The sequence below is a fragment of the Camelus bactrianus genome, chromosome 35 (assembly GCF_048773025.1).
Source record: "Camelus bactrianus isolate YW-2024 breed Bactrian camel chromosome 35, ASM4877302v1, whole genome shotgun sequence".
In the NCBI taxonomy this organism is placed as follows: Eukaryota; Metazoa; Chordata; class Mammalia; order Artiodactyla; family Camelidae; genus Camelus; species Camelus bactrianus.
Genome location: NC_133573.1, coordinates 7,139,891 through 7,153,504, shown reverse-complemented (window position 1 = coordinate 7,153,504; position 13,614 = coordinate 7,139,891).

Sequence of the window (13,614 nt, the reverse complement as noted above, 5' to 3'; positions counted from 1 at the left end):
AGGACCCACACGTTTGGGGTCCCCCTCTCTGCTAACATCACCACCCTCAGCCGGGCCGCATCTCTTCCTCTTAGCGCTGTCACAACTTCCATGCTGGGGTCCCAGCCCCCACTCTTGTCCCTTCTGACCCATTATCCTCACTGCCCCTAGAGTGAGCTTTCTAAACTGCAATTCTGAAACCTCACTCACAAAACTCTTCCAAAGATCCCTATCATTCTTTTTTAAAAAAAATTCTTGTATAATTCTTTTTACTGAAGTAGAACTCTAATTCGAAAAGACACATGCACCCCAATGTTCATAGCGGCACTATTTACAAAAATGAAGACATGGAAGCAGCCTAAATGTTGATCGAAATAAACCCACAAACTTTTGGTCGATTAATCTTTGACAAAGGAGGCAAGAGCATACAATGGAGTAAAGACAGTCTCTTCAGCAAATGGTGTTGGGAAAACTGGACAGCAGCAGGTAAATCAATGAAGTTAGACTACTCCCTCACAGCATACACAAAAATAAACTCAAAATGGATTAAGGACTTAAACATAAGACAAAACACTATAAACCTCTTAGAAGAAATCATAGGTAAAACATTATCTGACATAAATCTCAGCAGTGTTCTCCTAGGGCAGTCTACCCAGGCAATAGAAATAAAAGCAAAAATAAACAAATGGGGCCCTATTAAACTTATAAGCTTTTGCACAGCAAAGGAAACCATGAGCAAAACAAAAAGACAACTTACAGAATGAGAGAAAATACTTGCAAAAGACTGAAAGGGGCTTAATTTCTACAATATATAAACAGCTCATACAACTTAATAAGAAGAAAAACAAACAACCCAATCCAACAATGGGAAAAAGACCTAAACAAGCAATTCTCCAAGGAAGAAATACAAATGGCCAATAGGCACATGAAAAAATGATCAATATTGCTAAATATCAGAGAAATGCAAATCAAAACTGCAATGAAGTATCACCTCATAGCAGTCAGAATGGCCATCATTCAAAAGTTCACAAATGATAAATTCTGGAGAGGCTGTGGGGAAAAGGGAACCCACCTTCACTGTTGGTGGGAATGTAGTTTGGTGCAGTCATTATGGAAAACAGTATGGAGAGTCTTCAAAAGACTAAAAAGAGACTTACCATATGATCCAGCAATCCCACTCCTGGGCATATATCCAGAGGGAACCCTAATTCAAAAAGATACATGCACCCTAATGTTCATAGCAGCACTATTTACAACAGCCAAGACATAGAAACAACCTAAATGTCCATCAACAGATGACTGGATAAAGAAGATATGGTATATTTATACAATGGAATACTACTCAGCCATAAAAAATAACAAAGTAATACCATTTGCAGCAACATGGATGTTCCTGGAGAATGTCATTCTAAGTGAAGTAAGCCAGAAAGAGAAAGAAAAGTACAATATGATATCACTCATATGTGGAATCTAGAAAAAAACATAAACAAACTTATTTATAAAACAGAAACAGACTCACAGACATTAAAAAAAACCTGATTGCTAAGGGAGGAAGAGGTGGAAAAGGATAAATTGGGAGTTTGAGATGTGCAGATACTAACTAATATATATAAAATAGATAAGCAATAAGTTTATGCTATATAGCACAGGGAACTATATTTAAGATCTTGTAGTAACTTATGGTGAAAAAGAATATAAAAACAAATATATGTATGTTCACATATGACTGAAGCATTGTGCTGTACACCACAAATTGATGCAACATTGTAAACTGACTATACTTCAATAAAAATACATATATTAAAAAATGTCCATCAACAGATAACTGGATAAAGAAGTTGTGATAAATATATACAGTGGAATACCACGCAGCCATAAAAAAGAATAAAAATGTCATTTGCTGCAACATGGATGGATCTGGAGATCTCCATTCTAAATGAAGTAAGCATATAATTCTTAGAATGAAGCATAAATGCTGTCCAATGCTCTGCATAGCCCTCTTTTCCCTTCTGACTTGGATTTATTAAGAGATAACTAAAGAAAATTGGGATATCAATATTACCATATAATAAGACTTTTCAGAGCACTGCTTGTATGTATTACAGCCTGATTAAAAAAGAACAGATGTGAATTTTTCTTCTTTTATTAAAAATTAGATAATTAAAAACTAGATACTTTATTGTAATCTAAATTCAAGACAATTTTAAAAATTGAAGTATAATCAGTTAACAATGTTGTGTTAATTTCTGGTGTATAGCATGGTGGTCCAGCTCTACATATACATGCCTTTTATGGCCTTGCCCTTGTTTATTCCTCAGGTTTCTCCTTTGACAGCTTCCGACCTCCACACCTAACTGATCTTTTATCAGATTGTTATAACGTCTCACTGGCTGCCTCCCACTCTCCGCACAAGTCACCCTGATGCTCTTTTTCTGCTCCAGCTCTTCCTTCTCTGCTCAACTTGGTCACGCTTCAGAGGAAGCCTTTCCTTACTTTCTCCTCCCCATCCAATCCGGGTTAAGTGTCTTTCCCCTGACATGTTCTTATAGTACTTTTATTTCAACACTTGCCACACTCTATTCCAAAAGTCTGTTTCCCTATGCTCCTTGCCTGCCTATAAGACTATAAACTCAAGGAGGCAGAACCTACAGTGTTCACCTGTCTTTGTGTCTCTTAGCCCTGTAGTTCCAATATGAATGGGCAGGTAGACAGATGAGTGGATAATACTAATACAAAACAAACTTGTAGTAATAATACTAATGACTAATAACTAACAAAATAGAATTCTACTATTAAATCTCAAATTGAGCCCTATGATACAAAGGTAGGAATAAGTTATTACTAGAATAAATTGGAGATATTGGAAAATGGAATCCAAGTGGATTCCAAAATGGAAACACTGGATAAATTTCTTTGTCTTTTTTCATTAAAAAAAAAAAAAGTGATACATGCTCTTTAAAGGACATTTAGGAAATCTTGAGTAGGAAAAATTAAGCCACTCCTGATTTCAGGATTAAACACAGAATATATTACAAGTTTGGTGTAGTTCTTTCAAATCAAAAAGACTACAGCTAACATTTGAGATTCACAAATTATCACTGTAACCCTAACTCAATATGGCAAAGACTCAAATAACTGGCCACAGGTCACAGAGCTGGTTAAATGGTAGGGCCAGGCAATGAACCAGACATCTTGGCCCAAAGCCCTCACTAAATCTTTCTTTTTGTTCTAAACTATAGCTACCTAGATGGTTTGCACTGAGGAACATGAATTTTAATTATGCTTAATTTATCTTGTTATTTTATGTCTTTCACAGAATGATTTTTAGTGGTTCACCCAGGTTCCTTTTGTTATTATATATAATCTATAAAACAAGGATGAAAACTCTTTCATAAGAAGGGTCACTAGTGTTGTCTGGGCCCCCACGTCTGGCCACAGCCTAGTATCTTTACTCTATTGCCTTATTGCCCAGAGGTTAATAGGCAGTTTGCAAATACGCTAGCATAATGCTTCTTGATCAGAAGACAGATAAATCATGCAGGTGAAAACTACCCCACACCGAATTTTGTGGCTTGCTCGGTCAAAATGCCAGATGCATTAGGCTTCTCACTACTGCCGTTTCTAGCCTGGGAAGGGATTTCTGAAGTGGTTCTCCAAAGGCATGAAAGTCAACATGTTCTCTTTTTTTTTTTAAACATTTTTTTATTGAGTTATAGTCATTTTACAATGTTGTGTCAAATTCCAGTGTAGAGCACAATTTTTCAGTTATACATGAACATACATATATTCACTGTCACATTTTTTTCCACTGTGAGCTACCACAAGATCTTGTATATATTTCTCTGTGCTATACAGTATAATCTTGTTTATCTATTCTGAATATGCATGTCAGTATCTACAAATTTTGAAATCTCAGTCTGTCCCTTCCCACCCACCTCCCTCTTGGCAACCACATGTTTCTATTCTATGTCTATGAGTCTGTTTCTGTTTTGTATTTATGTTCTTTTTATTTTTTAGATTCCACATCAACATGCTCTTAAATTCAGAAAAGTGGAAACTAAATCCGGCTCTATATTTCTATCTCATGTGAAAAACAGCTGGTATCCACCCTTCGTCCTGGTACTATCAAGGAAGGAAAGTGTTGAATTCATTTAGCATTTTTACTGACTTTGGATTTTTGTATTAAGCCAGAATGATTGGTAGGAATCAGAGGTTCCTAAATTTTTCAAGTTCATAAATTCAGATTTCTGGACATATTTTATCAAGAGAACAGGTGTCTGTAAAGGTGAAATCCTTTCCTGGGTTAAAATTTAGGAATATGAGCATGTCGGATTTGAATCCACTAAGGAAGCACCACAGATGGATCCTTCAAGAGGCCCTGGTCCAGAGGCTGACTAACCGTACATTTAAGTCACATCCCTGTCTTCGTGTTTAATTACAGTTACAGCTGTTCCCTGGATGTCAAATACCCTAAGTATTATGACAAGAAAGAGTAATTCATGACTAGCTATCAGTGCAACTACTTGGGCAGGGGGTCTACACAGGCAGGACTCATATCCTGGTGGCCTCCAGCAATACACAGCCCACTCCTCCTGAGCTGTCCACGGGCTGTGGAGCGTCTGAATGGGGCAGAGGGAGGGTATGGGAATCTTGCATCCCTGCAACCCCTGGGCCCACAGTCCCTACATTTGGGAGGCAATGACTCAAGTGGCCTCATCATTGTAAGTGCTGTTCTTCACTCTGTTTGACAGCAACTTTGCCCAAGAGCAAGACTTCTCCCTGCTGTCCTCTATACAGCCAATGCAAAAGGCCAAAGGCCCAGAACACAATTGGGATGGATTAGGAGAGGCTATGCCCAAGACCAGCAGATGTAGGAGTCTTGGGCATCTTGAGTGGTACTGGAGAGATTGCAGGAGAAAGCACAGAAGGCACCCAAAGTCACTAGGAGGGGATATGGAGGGAACTTTGAAAGGTAGGTTCTCAGAGAATTCACTGATCTAATGTGTCTTCAGCACGACCACCCTGCACTCGCAAAAATGATCAGCTCATAAAAAAGCTGGAGTCAAATATTTCCCTGTAAATTTGCACTTGTAGGTGATTTTCTTAGACACTCATCCAATGCCGTCCTTCTGAGACTGTGTCTGCACCCCTTGTTCAGAGTGTGGGGAGCTTACAAAGGGGCCTCTTCCCGAGGGACCCTCTTGCTCACTTTATACATAGTAGTTTGTATCTCTTAATCTCATACCCCTAATTTGTCCCTCCCCCTTCTCCTCTTCCTTTTGGTAACCACAAGTTTGTTTTCTATATCTGTGAGTCTGCAGTGTTTTGCATATACATTCATTTGTATTATTTTTTTAGATTCCACATGTAAGTAGTTGTCTTTCTCTGTCTCACTAATTTCACTAAGCATAATATTCTCTAGATCCATTCATGTTGCTGCAAATGGCAGAATTTCATAATTGTTCATGGCTCAGTAATATTCCATCGTGTACATCACATCTTTATCCATTCATCTTTTGCTGGGCACTTGAGATGCTTCCATGTCTTGTCTGTTGTGAAGAGTGCCGCTATTAATATTGGGGTGCATGTATCTTTTCCAATTAGTGTTTTCATTTTTCCAGATATATCACTGGATCATATGGTACTTGTATTTTTAGTTTTTGAGGAACCTCCATACTGTTTTCCATAGTGAAATTTATATTCCCATCAATAGTATACAAGGGTTCCCTTTTCTCTATATCTTTGCCAACTTTTGTTATTTGTAGACTTTTTGATGACAACCATTTTGACCACATTTCACTGTTGTGAGATGTGAGGTGATATCCCACTGTTGTTTTGATTTGCAATTCTCTAATAATTGGTGATGCTGAGCATCTTTTCATGTTCCTGTTAGCCACCTGTATGTCTTTCTTTGGAAAAATGTCTATTCAGGTCTTCTGTCCAGTTTTTAATTGTTCTTTTTTAATACTGATTTGCATGAGCTATTTATATATTTTGGCTATTAACTCCTTGCTGGTCACATCATTTGCAAATATTTTCTCCCATTCCGTAGATTATCTTTTCATTTTGTCAATGGTTTCCTTTGCTGTGCAAACATGTTTAAGTTTAATTAGATCCAATTTGTTTATTTTTGTTTTACTTCTTTTGCTTTAGGAGATACATCCAAAAGTTATTGCTATGATTTATTTAAAAAGTGTTATGCATATGTTTTATTCTAGGACTTTTATAGTTTCAAGTCTTAAATTTAGGTCATTGAACCATCCTGAGTTCATTTTTGTATATAGTATGAGGGAGTGTTCTAATCTCATTGTTTTATAGGTAGCTGTCCAGTTTCCCCAGCACCACATGTTGAAGAGACTGTCTTTTCTCCCTTGTGTATTCTTGCCTCTTTTGTCATAGATCAATTGACCATAGATGCATGGGTTCATTCCAGGCTGTCTATTTGGTTCCATTGATCTATATGTATGTTTTTGTGCTAGTTCCATACTGTTTTGATTACTGTAGCTTTGCAGTATAGTTTGAAGTCTGGGAGGGTATTACCTTCAGCTTTGTTCTTTTTTCCTGAAGATTGCTTTGGCAATTCAGGATCTTTTGTAGTTCCTTATGAATGTTGCAATTATTTGTTCTAGTCCTACGAAAAATGTCATGGGTGTTTTAATAGAGATTGCATTGAATTTGTAGATTGCTTTGGGTAGTATGAGCATTTTAACAATGTTAATTATTCCAATCCAAGAGCATGGGCTATCTTTCCATTCCTTTGTATTAGCTTCAATTTCCTTCATCAAATTTTATAGTTTTTAGAGTATAAGTCTTTCAACTCCTCAGTTAGGTTTATTCCTAGGTATTATATTCTTTCTGATGTGATTTTAAATGAGATTTTTAAACTTTCTCTTTCTGATATTTCATAATTAGTGCATAGAAATACAACAGATTTCCATATATTAATCTTGTATTTTGCAACCTTGCTGAATTCATTTATTAGTTCTAATAGTTTTTGGGTAGAGGCTTTAGGGTTTTCTACGTGAAGTATCATGTCATCTGCAAATAGTGAGATTTTTACCTCTTCCCTTCCAATTTGAATACTTTTATTTCTTTTTCTTGTCTGATTTCTGTGGCTGGTATTCCAATACTATGTTAAACAGAAATGGCAAGAGTGGGCATCCTTGAATTCCTGAATTAGTGGGAAGACTTTCAGCTTTTCACTGTTAGCTATGTCATAAGTGGCATTTATTATGTTGAGATATGTCTCCTCTATTTCCACTTTGAAGAGAGATTTTTAATCATAAAGCGATGTTGAATTTTGTCAAATGCTTTTTCTGTGTCTATTGAGATGATCATATAATTTTTATCCCTCCTTTTGTTAATGTGGTGTGTCACATTGATTGATTTGGGAATGTTGAACCATCCTTGTGACCCTGGAATAAATCCAACTTGATCATGATGTATGATCCTTTTTATATATTTCTGGGTTTGATTTGCTAATATTTTCATGAGGACTTTTGCATCTATATTCATCAAAGATATTGGCCTGTAATTTTCCTTTTTTTGTAGTGTCTGTCTGGTTTTGGTATCAGTCGCCTTGTAGAAGGAATTTGAGGGCGTTCTCTCCCCTCCAATTTTTTGGAATAATTTGGGAAGAACAGATATTAGTTCTTTATAAGTTTGATACCCCCTTTTTAAGCCATCCAATCCTGGACTTTTGTTTGCTGGGAGTTTTTTTTTATTATTACAAGTTCAATTTCACTTCTAGTGATCAGTCTGTTCAAATTGTAGCTAAACTATTGTGGTTTGATGATTTTCTTTAGCAGTATGCGTGGGTTCCTTTCTTTTTTGTTTTTTTTGTGTATCTATTGTAGGTTTGATTTGTGGTTGCCAGGGGGTTCATATACATTGACCCATAATTACATCTATCTGTTGTAAACTGGTAGTCATTTAAATTCCACAACTTTCTAGAAGATGTGCATTTCCCCTCCCCTTCGTTTTGGGTTTTTGATGTCATATTTTATACCTTCACACTTATCCCTTAGCTGTTTATTGTAGTTATAGTTGCTTCTACAATTTTCTGTCCTTTAATTTTCATACTGGGTTATTTAAGTAACCTTCAGTCCTTACTGTCCATCTGCCTTTCCCAGAAAGATTTTTTTCCTTCCTATAGAGTCTTACTTTTCCATTTAGAGAGGACCCTTCAACATTTCTTTTAGGGTCAGTTTAGTACTGATGAATTGTTACAGTTTTTGCTTGTCTGAGAAGTTCTTCATCTCTCCTATTCTAAAAGATAATCTTGCTGGGTGGAGTACCCTGGGTTGTAGGCTTTTCCCTTTCAGCACTTTGAATATGCAATACCACTCTCTTCTGGCCTACAAAGTTCTGCAGTGAAATCAGTTAGCCATAATTTCTTCAAATACATTTAAATCCTTTTCTCTCTCCCTCCTCTTTCTGGAACCTCTATAATATAAATGTTGGCGTGTTTAATGCTGTCCCAAAGATGTCATATATTTCTTTCATTTTTAAAAATGTGTCTTTCTTTCTGCTGTTCTGATTTATTGATTTCCATTATTCTATCCTCCAGATCACTTATGCGTTCTTATGTATTACCTAGTCTGCCATTCATTCCTTCTAGAGTGTTTTTTTTTTTTTTTTTAATCTCAGGTATTGAATTACCTATTTTCAATTGGGTCTTTTTAATATTTTCTAATTCTTTGTTAAAACGACCAATATTTAGGTCAATCGTTTCCCCTAATTCAGTTAACATTTTTATTACCAATATTTTGAATTCTTTACCTGGTAAATTCTTTATTTCTGTTTCATTATCTTTTGCAGGAGTTTTAACTTGCTCTTTCAATTAACAGTAGTTCCTCTGCCTTTTTACCTTAATTTTCTCTGTCTCTGTGAATTTAGGTGAAACAGTTACCTCTTGTGGCCTTGAGGGAGTGTTCTTATGTGGGAGTGTCCCTGTGCAGACTGCATGAGCCCAATGCCTTTGGTGGGAGGGCTGGATGTTACGAGGCCATCAGTCTTCTTTCCTCAAGGTGTGCTGGCAGGTATCACCTCAGTAGTGGGTGTGGCTAGAGATGGAGGAGGTAGAGCCTGCACAGGGTGTGAGGCTGGGGCTCCTCTCTGCTCGGTGGCTATCACTGCCTGTCAGGGTGGGGTCTGCTCCCAAGTCGCTGGCACAGAAGCCCTGTGGTCAGGTTCAGGCTGGCTCTATTCCTTTCAAGTTATGTTTTTCCTTCTCCCCACACTGTGACCTCTTCCCCAAAGAAGGAGGGTGCTGAAGCAAGTGGGCCTTTACATGGGTCCCATGCTTTCCCTGTGTCGGTGTGCACATTCCACACAGATGCAGCCCACGGTGGCATCTTTTCCCCAGGTGTGGCCACCCCAGATCTAGTCCTGTGCTGTGGAGTGGAGTGGGCAAGGCTGAGGCATTCACTCCACTCAGGCTGGCGAGTGCAGCAAGGTGGTCATGGGAAAGCCAGTGGTCACTAGAGCAGGCCTCCCTCCACCCTCCCATGGGGCAAGCCAGGACCTGTGCACTCCTCACAAGTGGAGTCCAGGCTTCTCCAGCCTTTCAACCTGTCCCAGCAGTTCACCAGCCAGCCAAGGGGGCTTGTCTTCTCCACGTGGGACATCCAGTCTGTGACTCGCCCCGCTCACTTCCCAGGGCAGGTGTCCACACGTCCAATTTCCCTTTTCCTCTGAGTCCCGTCCGAGGGGAACAGGTCCCCACTTGATACTTTCCTTCCCGTCCTACCTGATTATGTGTGTGTCTTTCCTACAGCCTTGTTTGTACCAGAGTCCTTCTGCTGGTTCCCAGTTAGTTTTCAGTGACTATTGTTCCACATCTAGATGCATTTTTCATGTACTCACCGGGGGAAATGAGCTCCAAATTCCTTTGCTACACAATCTTGATCTCTCTCAAGCCTGATTATTCTATTTTTTCACTGTTCAAGAGCTTTGAGAATTGTAATTTGCAGTCTTTTAGCACTTGAAGAGATTATAATATTCTCTTCCACCTTTCTGTCAGTCTAACTGCTACTCCCTCCAAGATAATAGTCCATCTCCACTTTTTCATTGCCCCCCTCAGCTGCTTTTATTATTTGTCCTTTGTCTGTCTGTCTTTGTCTGTTTCCCAGTTTCATCCAAATGAATCTATATGTAGATCCATTTCTTTTAAATCTACTCTGCTAGGAATCTGCTGGGCATATTTTATCTTTGGACTGGTATTATGTGTCAGCTCCAGAAAAATCTAAGCTGAACCTCTCGAACATTGCCTCTATCCAATTCCTTCTCTGGGACTGTAATCAAATAGATGCTTCTAGTGGTTTTCTCTTGAGGGCAGAGTCACAATTATTTCTACCTGATTGTCAGCTGAGGGAGGCTGATGTGGGGTTTTAGGAGATGAGCGGCCCAAACGAAAAAATGCACGAGGAGTTGCCATACTGCTGAACAGACTTCAGCCGGAGACACCATGGGTTTAACAACACCTTATTACCACAGGGAGGTGCGCCTATGATGCACCTGTCCTGCTTTTATCTGTTTTCTGTCAGCACATGCGCGGTCTGAGTTTCTTTGTTCATTAGGCTTACAGAATATCTCTAGCATGTGCGTACTTCTATTTTCTTTGTTCTAAATCTTATATAATTGACGCATGCATGGAACGATTATTTACTGCATACTACAAACATGCCCTGATCGTGGCCTTCGGTCCCATGGACTTAGCTCATCTCAATGCTCCAATCGTGGCCTTGGGTCCCACGGCCTTAACTCATCTCAACACCAGCTCACATTCCACCCCCTGGGTCGTGGGAATCTTAGCCCACAGGGCAGAGCACTGTGCCCAAAGACCACAACAGTAATACAGAGTACAGCATCCTACCAATACACAGACAGCAACAATAGCCAGGACAGTTAGGCTCCATCTCCAGGAGGACATCAAGGATGACCACCAATTCTTAAGGGGGTTTTGAGTTACATGATCTATGTGATCCAATTCCTGATCTATTTTATGCAGTGCCTTAGCTACTTCCTTCTGGTGATCTGGTATATAGATACAACATTTAATATGTAACATAGCGCATGTGCCACCCTGGCTTGCAGTGAGAATATCTAATGCCATTCTATTTTGTAAGACTACCTTTTGCATCTGGGTAGTCTCATCTAACAATTTCTCTATAGCTCTTTTAGTAACATTTAGTACAGCTGATATGTGCTGAGCTAAAGCTTTTACCTGCAATTCAACACTGATGGTCCCAGCACTAGGCAGGAACAGGGCCATAGGATAAAACCACCAAGCTGCATGCTTCCCCCGGTGCCACCGGGTGTGCAGTGGGTCCCCATTTGTGGGGCGCTCTGTTAAAGTGGGCCGGATATGTCCGGGCAAGTAAGCTCTACCCCAAGCATAGTGCCCTGCCCATTTAGCTGGGAGAAAAGACCATCCGTGGGTGCCACGTACCCACAGATACCCTGGTGGCAGGAAATCAGTGGGTTTTGTGCCAATTAGAGGTCGTCCATCCCACCAGGTGGAGGCATTTACATTATAAGTAATTTTGGCACACAGCTCTTCTGGGAGCCACCCCACTGTGCGGTTTGGAGCCTCGTGTTCAAACCGCTGCTCAATACAGAGGGGGCTTAAATTTTTCACTTTTACATGAACACTATTCATTTATCCCCACCCATTCCATACAGTTCTTTTAATTGGGGGGGGCATTGCCCCGTTCACATCGGAGTATTTCTTCAATAGTCTGCCGCCGCAAGTCCCAGGGCGATCTCGCTGTCCTGTTGGCATTCCATCGAATCAAGGTGCTCCAATCAGCTCTGGACGCGGGGTGGAGGTGCCACGGCAGTCCATCTCCTGCGTCTACAGGGAGTTCAGCACAGACCCAACAGTGAGAGACGTTGTGGACTCGCGCGAAAGTGTGTGCCCAGGAGAACATGGTATTTGTTGTTACCCTGGATGGAAGGACAGAGCAGAGGTGGACACCATGATTGGCAAATCTCTCCCTTCTGGGAGGATGCAAGCCACTTTCTCATCCTGTGAGAGTACCGTGGCAGGAAGGGCCGTTCGCCCTGGGCGGTGGTACCACACCAACCCGCCCACACTAGGTTGGTTACACTCTGGGAGAGCTTCAGGAGCTATCAGTAGAATTGCCCAAAGCCGTAGGGCTTCTGCTCCTTTAAGTAGGGATACTCCTGTTTTCCCTAGAGTAACCTGCACATCAAAAGGCCATTCCCCCACTGGAGGGGTTACCTGCAGGGCTTTCTCTAGCCCATCGCCCCATCGTTCCAAAAGGGCTAGCCAGGGGCCTTTAGTCTGGACCTGATTTTTGCATGTCCAGGTGTCCTGTTTTCCTGAGTTCAACACCCTGGGGGTGCGTAATATTAATGCATGCCCCATTATTGAGACATCGGAGGCATCCTGCACAGGCCCAACTTTGAGCCTCCGAATAGTCCCTTGCAATAACTTTTTCAGTGGGCTCATACCTGTATGGCGAGTTTGTTCATTTAAAAGATGTACCGCCTGCGGCAAGACACTGTTCCAGCCACTCCCTTGTGGTTTGAGAGCCCTCAGTTTGTCCTTTAATAGGCCATTGTATCGTTCAATCATTCCTGCTGCTTGAGAACGGTAAGGCACATGCAATATCCAGTTAATATCACTTTCCTTGGCGCATTCCTGGGTCTGTTGGGCAGTGAAAGGGGTCTCTCTATCACTTTGTATTCTTAAGGGAGTCCCATAGAAGGCCCGTAAAACTTCCAGTGCTCTAATAGCAGAGTCTTGTGTAGCTCGGGGCACATGGTGAGCAAAACCTAGACCAGTAACGGTGTCTACCGCTGTCAGCAGGTTCCGCAAGCCCGTACTCGGAGCAAAGGGGCCCACGTAATCTACTTGCCATACCTGCAATGGCTGAATTCCCCGTGCAATCTTCCCCATCTGTTGGGGCCATCGCCGCCGGTGCGGGTGGTGCTTAGCACACCATCGACACTGCCGCACGGCATCTTTGGCTTCACTGTGGCTCAGGTGCAGGCCCCACCGTTCAGCTACCTGCCTCATTGTGTATGAGCCAACATGACCAAGTTTCTTATGGAGCCAGGGACCTATATTGGGTCCTGGGACCATAGCCTGTACAGGGCGGAGTTGGGCTAGCGTGTCAGCAGCATCATTTCGCGGTGCCCTGGTATGTGGTAAACAGTATATTGGCCTTCTTGGCCTTTGTCCCATAACTGTTTTCACATCTGTTGTCCCCACAGGGGCCGGTGCCCAATCATCCGGTCTTGCAGGGCCCATTGGGGTATCCACAATGTAAGGCCTCGATATATGGCCCAACTATCTGTACAAATCTGCAAGGGGATAGGTTCATTCATCAACACCAGCCATACTGCCCGTAACTCAGCCCATTGGCTGGATTGGCCTTCTCTGGTCTCATAACAGAAGGCTTCGGTGGCAGGGTGCAGTGCTACTGCAACCCAAGTGGGCAGGCTGCCCTTACAAGATCCATCAGTATACCAAGCAGTTCCCGGGGGTGGCCCTTTCCCTTCACGAAAGGGACTGGGCACAGGGTCCACCCCTTGTTGTGGGAGCGTCTGTACATCAGGCACAACAAATTTCACAGGCCCTAACACCTGCTGCAACTCTGCAGC